The 6,812-nt window shown below is 41.2% G+C and overlaps 1 non-coding gene across 1 annotated transcript; it reads right to left on the reverse strand.

The window, feature by feature from the left end:
• Nucleotides 1-634: 634 nt before the first annotated feature.
• On the reverse strand, nt 635-708 carry Trnat-ugu (transfer RNA threonine (anticodon UGU)). Its single transcript has one exon. It is a non-coding gene; the product is annotated as a tRNA-Thr (tRNA).
• Between the last annotated feature and the right edge of the window lie 6,104 nt (nt 709-6,812).

Consider the following 6,812-nt stretch of genomic DNA (forward strand, 5'->3'; position numbering starts at 1 on the left):
AGAGAGAGAGAGAGAGAGAGAGATCTTAGTGACACAAAATTATTAGAGAAATATATATGAAGACAGTAACTGTTCTCGAAAGAACAGAGTACTGTTGACCGTGCAGCTTTTCCCTGGAATAAATGATGACTAACTCAAACCCTCAGCTGCCGACAGCTGTTGTTAATATACCTCGATGTGGACAGCTGAAAATGTGTGTCCCGACCGGGACTCGAACCCGGGATCTCCTGCTTACATGGAAGACGCTCTATCCATCTGAGCCACAGAGGACACAGATGAATAGCGCAACTGCAGGGACTTATCCCTTGCACGCTTCCCGTGAGACTCACATTCCCAACTGTTCACAATTCTACATATGTAATGTACCTTATAGACATTTGCCCATTCACTCATTACTCGCGCACGCTTTGGCGATTCCCGTAAGAGTTTGGGCAACCTGTGCGCATACGCACAGACGAAGGTCAATGGCTGGGTAGCCTTTAACTATGTATACGAAGACAGTAACTGTTTTCGAAAGAACAGAGTACTGTTGATGACCGTGCAGCTTTTCCCTGGAATAAATGATGACTAACTGAAACCCTCAGCTGCCGACAGCTGTTGTTGATGTACCTCGATGTGGACGGCTGAAAATGTGTGCCTCGACCGGGACTCGAACCCGGGATCTCCTGCTTACATGGCAGACGCTCTATCCATCTGAGCCATCGAGGACACAGATGAATAGCGCGACTGCAGGGACTTATCCCTTGCACGCTTCCCGTGAGACTCACGTCCCCAACTGTCCACAATTCTACATATGTAATGTACCGTATAGACATTTGCCCATTCACTCATTACTCGCGCACGCTATGGCGATTCCCGTAAGAAAAATCCTGAATTCACTTCCTAACTTTTTATAATCATACTTAAAATTTATTTGTATCACAATTTATGACAGCAACATCTTTTCAAAAGTCTTCTTTAAAGGCAATAGTGTAAAGAACTTACAGGAGTAAACTGAGCTTCTACTCTGTTCGTATTTTGAGTAATGTGCAGCTATGATGTACATAAATAATTGGCATGGTTTATTTCACTTGAAACAAAAAAATACAATTAAAAAAAGTGTGTGAGCTAAAGCTGTGGTTCGTACGTAAAAATGTTCCCAAGAGAAGTCTCAAAAGATAGTAAGCATTATAAGGGCTTACAAATCGTATTTTTTGAGTTACACTATTTAGAAAACTGACAATGTTTTCAGGGTTTCCCCTGGTATTCACGGACCAGTCACCTTAGAGACTGGAATTAGTTGCCTACCTTTGCTTCCATTTTCACCAAACCTGTCACCATCCTACACTCAAAGTTCTGGTTTTTTCCATATGAGTGATATCTGTACCCATATTCCGAAAACCACCAGGTGGCGAGGGGGCTATTCCCGTTGTACCAGTTACAGTGTCTTCCTGTTCGATTGGCAGACGGAGCGCAGGAAAAACGACGGCTGAAATGCCTCTGTGTTCACTGTATAGGTCTAATCTTGTCTATATGCTTCCTAAAGGAGGAACAGGGAGGGGGTTATGGTACATTCCTAGGCTCCTCGCTTTGTTTTTTGAAACTCTAAGTAGGCTTTCGCGAGATAGTTCAGCTGTTAATTACTTTGAACAGAACACAGCAATATCGTTCGAATGCTCACACCGTTCCGTTCACTTGCTGAGTGCGAGTATTTCGTGCTACGGTTGCAAAGCAACGACACCTCCCATAAGGTACAATTCATTGAAACCTCCTTCTTTATTACCTTGATCTGCTTTTCATGTTTCAGCTCTCTCTCTCCGCTTTTATCGTAATACAGTGTTGCTGCCTATGGTTCAATACTTGTTCTCTGCTCTTGGCTTACAGTTGTGTTTTCCTGAATGCTGGTATTTCCATTACTACTTACTTTCCTTCTTATTAGTGCTGTGATATCCTCCCACCTTTCCCAGGATCGAGAAAAAGACAGGGATCCATGTAGGTAGGAATGTTGTCCACGCCCAATATTTTCGGATATTAGATAGGAAATCAACTGAATATTCTGGCGGCCTGATAATATTTACCGCACCCGGAAACTGTGGAAAGCAGTTTTCATTTTCTACTTCTGAGATTGCAGGGGTATTGGAATGCAGCGTTGGGAGGCAGCCTCGCACCTCCGCCGCCTGCGACATAACACAGTCTGTCGTTGTGACGTAGCAGTTTCTTTAACATATGCTCCTTCTTTTGATATCGATAACACGTTCACTCGAGCAAACAGAGGGTGCTTATAATTAAACATTATAGGAATGATGTTCAGAATGTGCGCTGCAGGAGTTGAGTCGCTATTAGTGTTAGCGTCATAGTTTGCAGTAAGGCGCTGGTAATGGTACGGCGACATAGGGTTGAAACACAATCATCAGTTTGCATTTTAGTTGCAGACAGTCAGCATGGGACAGGACAAGATGAGTAGGGCTTTACTCGTAACATTATTTTATGAACACAATGGCTAAAGTGCTGCTACCTTTACGAGAAGGTCCTCTTTCCGCACCGGGGTTGAAGGATGTTATTCGGAAGTTCAGATTAATTGGCCTTATCGGTATTGGTCGCCGGAGAGGACAACTGCTAATTGCGCCACAGGTTCTTGAAGATTTAACTTTTGCCACTGCTGAGAATTCTGGACGTAACGTGTGATCTGCGGTAATGTTGGAAGCTGAAGAAATGAACCCGGGTCTTCTAGCTTACGAGGCAGAAATGCTGGCCAACCCACCACCATATAGCACTATGATCAACGCTGTTGCCCAAACTACACAGGTCGAATGATCTCCCCAACACAAACTGCAATTCATATCTCCAGCCTACTTGCCCCCTACATTGTCCCTATTACCAGGGCTTTCCGGCACTGGAATAGCACCCCACCGTTGGACGTAATGGGGAAGTCCTGTAAGACCTGGGTTCGAGACCCGACCGCAGCACAAATTATAATTCATTCGAGATCCAGCCGCAGCACACGTTTTAATTTATTTCTTCAACATTATCGCAGATAAAGATGACAAATGTGTTGGGGAAAATTTAGTAATAAGATCTATACGATCACATGTAATACAGGATTTCCCCACTACGGCAAAGGCTGGGGTGCTATACGGATGAAGGAGAGCCCTGATAATAGTGACAATGTAGGGGAAAATAAGCTGAAGATATGAACTGAAGTTTGTGTTGGGGGGAGAGAGGGGATTTGGGGAGGGGGGCGCATTCGTCTTGGGTAGTTGGTGCAGCAATGTTGACCATGGTGACGCGGTGGTGTAATGGTCAGCATTTATACTTAGTAAGGAAGAACAACTAGATTCGAGTCCCGGCCGCAGCCCAAAATTTAATTCATTTCTTAACCTTCCAACATAATGGCTGATAAATATGAGACTTAAATGTCTCGGGGAAAATTTAATTATAAGATCTATACGGCAACTTGTGGCTTACGAGCACTGCACTTTTGTGCAATGTTTGTAACCTCGCTCGTAAACACGATACACAAGTAACAAAATGTCACGTGGAGAACTTACAATGTATTTATATCTCTTCCGCACGTCCTTACAAACGTTTGCCTAAAGTTTCATTGTCCTATGATCAATTGGTTGTCGTGGCGGTCCACTGAAAAGCGAACATGTGGTTATAGCCTCACCTTATTACTTGAACCTTTCTAAGTAGGCTTTCATGAGACACTGGAAGTGAAAATTCAGGCTTTCGCTAGTTCAGTTTTCTCCACGTCTCAGTGATGCTCTGGCGTGAATGAAACAAATTTGTGGCCATTCGTGCTACCATCCTTAGTATATGTCCAGTATCCTTGGTTGGTCGTATATAGCGTATATCGCACACACATGTGTAATATTCTAGGATGGGTCCGACGAATGTCTTCCAATTAAACTTTTTTATAGGCTGATCACATTATCCCAGTAGAAATCCAATGAACTCGTCTGTCGCCTGCTTTACCTACAATAGAGCTCATGTCATCGTTCCACTTCATATCCCCACTATTATGCCGAGGTATTTTTATCTGTTGAATAGTTTTATTGTGACATTGATATCTTAGTCTTGAGATACCTTGTTTAAGCATTTTGTGAAGTGGATTTTTTTTTGTTTTTGAACGTTAAACCAAGTCGCTATACATTGCATCATTTTGATGTCTTATTAGGGTTTAAGTAACAGTTGTGCAGAATTTATTCAGACTGTATGTCGTTATAGATAACTGCATAATCTGCAAAAAAAGATTGAGTTTACTAATAATGTGGTCCGATATTGCTCTCTCACTGAGGTAGATGTTCCTTTTATGATACTTCGCTTTGCTTTGCAAATCGTCGTTCATCCGTTTATCTTAATTAAATGAAGTTCCGCAGTTAAGCTACAATCGCCGGCGCTAAAGTAAAACAAAATTTTCCCGATAAAAATGCTAATTCACTGGCCTTTTTGTAGTTTCCCTAAGAACAGTCAAAGGACAAAACAGAAAATAGTTACCACAGTCTCCGATGATGAATAACAACTCGTAAAATGAGTGCAGTCACGGAAGTTGTAATACACTGAAATTGGACACTATTTGGTAGAGAACTACCTTTCGCATACAAAATTTACTGAATTACACGGCAGCAGGTTCCGATTCACACTCCCGATTCACTTCATGTACAGCCTCTCATTATATACCGCGTTACAAGAGTATTTGTTCTTTCATTTTTTATATGATGATGAAATGAAGTTAGATGTGTGATTAGTTATACATTCGGCAAAAACTGCTACTTTTGTGCTCTCTTACATCTTCTCACGACCTCTTTCAACAATACTACGCGGAGCACTTGTTTGGCATATTGCAGCTACTGTCAATGGTTCCTGTTCATGTAGATTTCGAATACGTTTCATTGCGTGGCATTGTCAAAGTAGCAATTTAACGAAGCTTTCGTCTGGTTTCGTGTGAGAGAAGAAAGAAGAAGGCATGACAGCAGTGAAGCAATGATGTGGTTATCTCAGCATATGCCATCGTCGTTTGCAGTAGCAGCTTCACGTTGCAGCAGGTCACGTATCTCCTCAATATACGAAACCAGAATCAGATTCCGATTTTCTCGTACTCTGATCCACGTAATGGCACTGTTGTTGTTTTCCCAGCTGCTTGCGTATTGTAATGATTAACGCAAGTACTCGTACTTGCAAGACATGCAAATAAAACAATGCATACGTAATTAGTAGTCAAATTTACGACTGCGGGTCTCTATTTATCAAAAAAAAAAAAAAAAAAAAAAAAAAGGAAAATACCAACAAGATAAGAAGGGAAGGAGTGTTTTTCATAATCATTGTTTGTAATATGCTGATGTGGTCCCTACAGTGAGGTACTACATTTAGTACAAGAGATGACAGTGGAGAGGGGAGGGGGAAGGTTGTAATCATAGCAGATATCAAGTAACCTCCTTGGTCTTTGGTGCCAGAAAGCACCAATATTAGCTACGGCTATAAACCGTCAGCAGTACAGCTACTGACATTGTGAGCCACTTCTCACATGACTAGTGCTGAGAAGCACCACGGCACCCTTTGATGACACAATCCAAGATGATGGATGGCACGGAATTCAACAATTTTGGATGGTATTGGTGAAATATTAAAAATGCAGAATGACAGGTAATTTTAAAAAAGTTTAAAGTAAGTAAAAAAAGAAAGAAAAGATAAGTGGGTGGAACTTGCTGAGTTCTTCTTTGTAGAGCATTCGCATCTCTAGCTCCTCCCCTATCCAACCACTCACAGCCTAGAGTTTCAGTGACCATTAAATGAAGCATCCAAACATCCCAGTACTCATCAGACCATTAAAACGACACGGTCAATCACACTGTAGCCCCAGAACTGCCTATCGGCTATGATCAAAAGTACTGAAACAATCTAAATTTTTTACGCCTTATTCAAACGAATTTCTCCAAATCATCAAAGGTGTAACTTGTAATACTTCCATATCGAAGATACATAAAACACACACACACACACACACACACACACAAATAGACACACAATGTTTATTTCAAGTGGCAGCTCGACATCTAAAATTCCTGTCAAATGTATAAAAGGTGTTGGTATTTCAGTTTGAGTCTGAGTTATTGATTAATGAGATGCCCTGGCGTTTTTACAAATTTGTCAGTAACGTATCGCATCACCAGTCACCATTTTAGGGTTAGAGGAGTAGATAATGGACGATATTCTAAGCTAGAAAAATATAATTGATGATACTAACAGATCAATTTTTCTTTTGATTACAACTGACTTAGGTCTAGCAAGTTTATGTACAAAAACAACTTTCAAGATAGCTGCAATATTTACCGACCGGAAAGACGATGTCAGAGCCCTCTAAAACATCTTTTACGTAATCGACAATTAAATAACACCAAATTTCTAATCATAATCATCCAGAGTATGAAATGCAGAAGAGCACAACGTAACCAGCGACAAATGAAATGGCCAAGCACCATTATAGGATGCGAAGGACGTGACTTGATGAAATCTTTATCGCAATGTCTGACTTAATCTTAATGTTTTTGTAATACACAAGGAAACATTATATAGCGAAATGTTTGCATACGACACTATATAGCCAGACAGTTGTGGCACAAGACGGAAAGGAGACAGGGCCAAACACAATGATGGAATATGATGATTGCATCAGTAGTAACACATTTGTAATAGCAAGAAACGAGGCTTGCTTTGCTTTCAGCTGCCCCCTTCCAAATCACCCAAATGTTATAAAAGGTCCATGCTCAGGCTCTAACTTTCACTTGACAGACAAAACATTTGCCATCTTCTGCTAATCAAGTCAAACATTACAG

Source organism: Schistocerca serialis, chromosome 1 (assembly GCF_023864345.2).
Source record: "Schistocerca serialis cubense isolate TAMUIC-IGC-003099 chromosome 1, iqSchSeri2.2, whole genome shotgun sequence".
In the NCBI taxonomy this organism is placed as follows: domain Eukaryota; kingdom Metazoa; phylum Arthropoda; class Insecta; order Orthoptera; family Acrididae; genus Schistocerca; species Schistocerca serialis.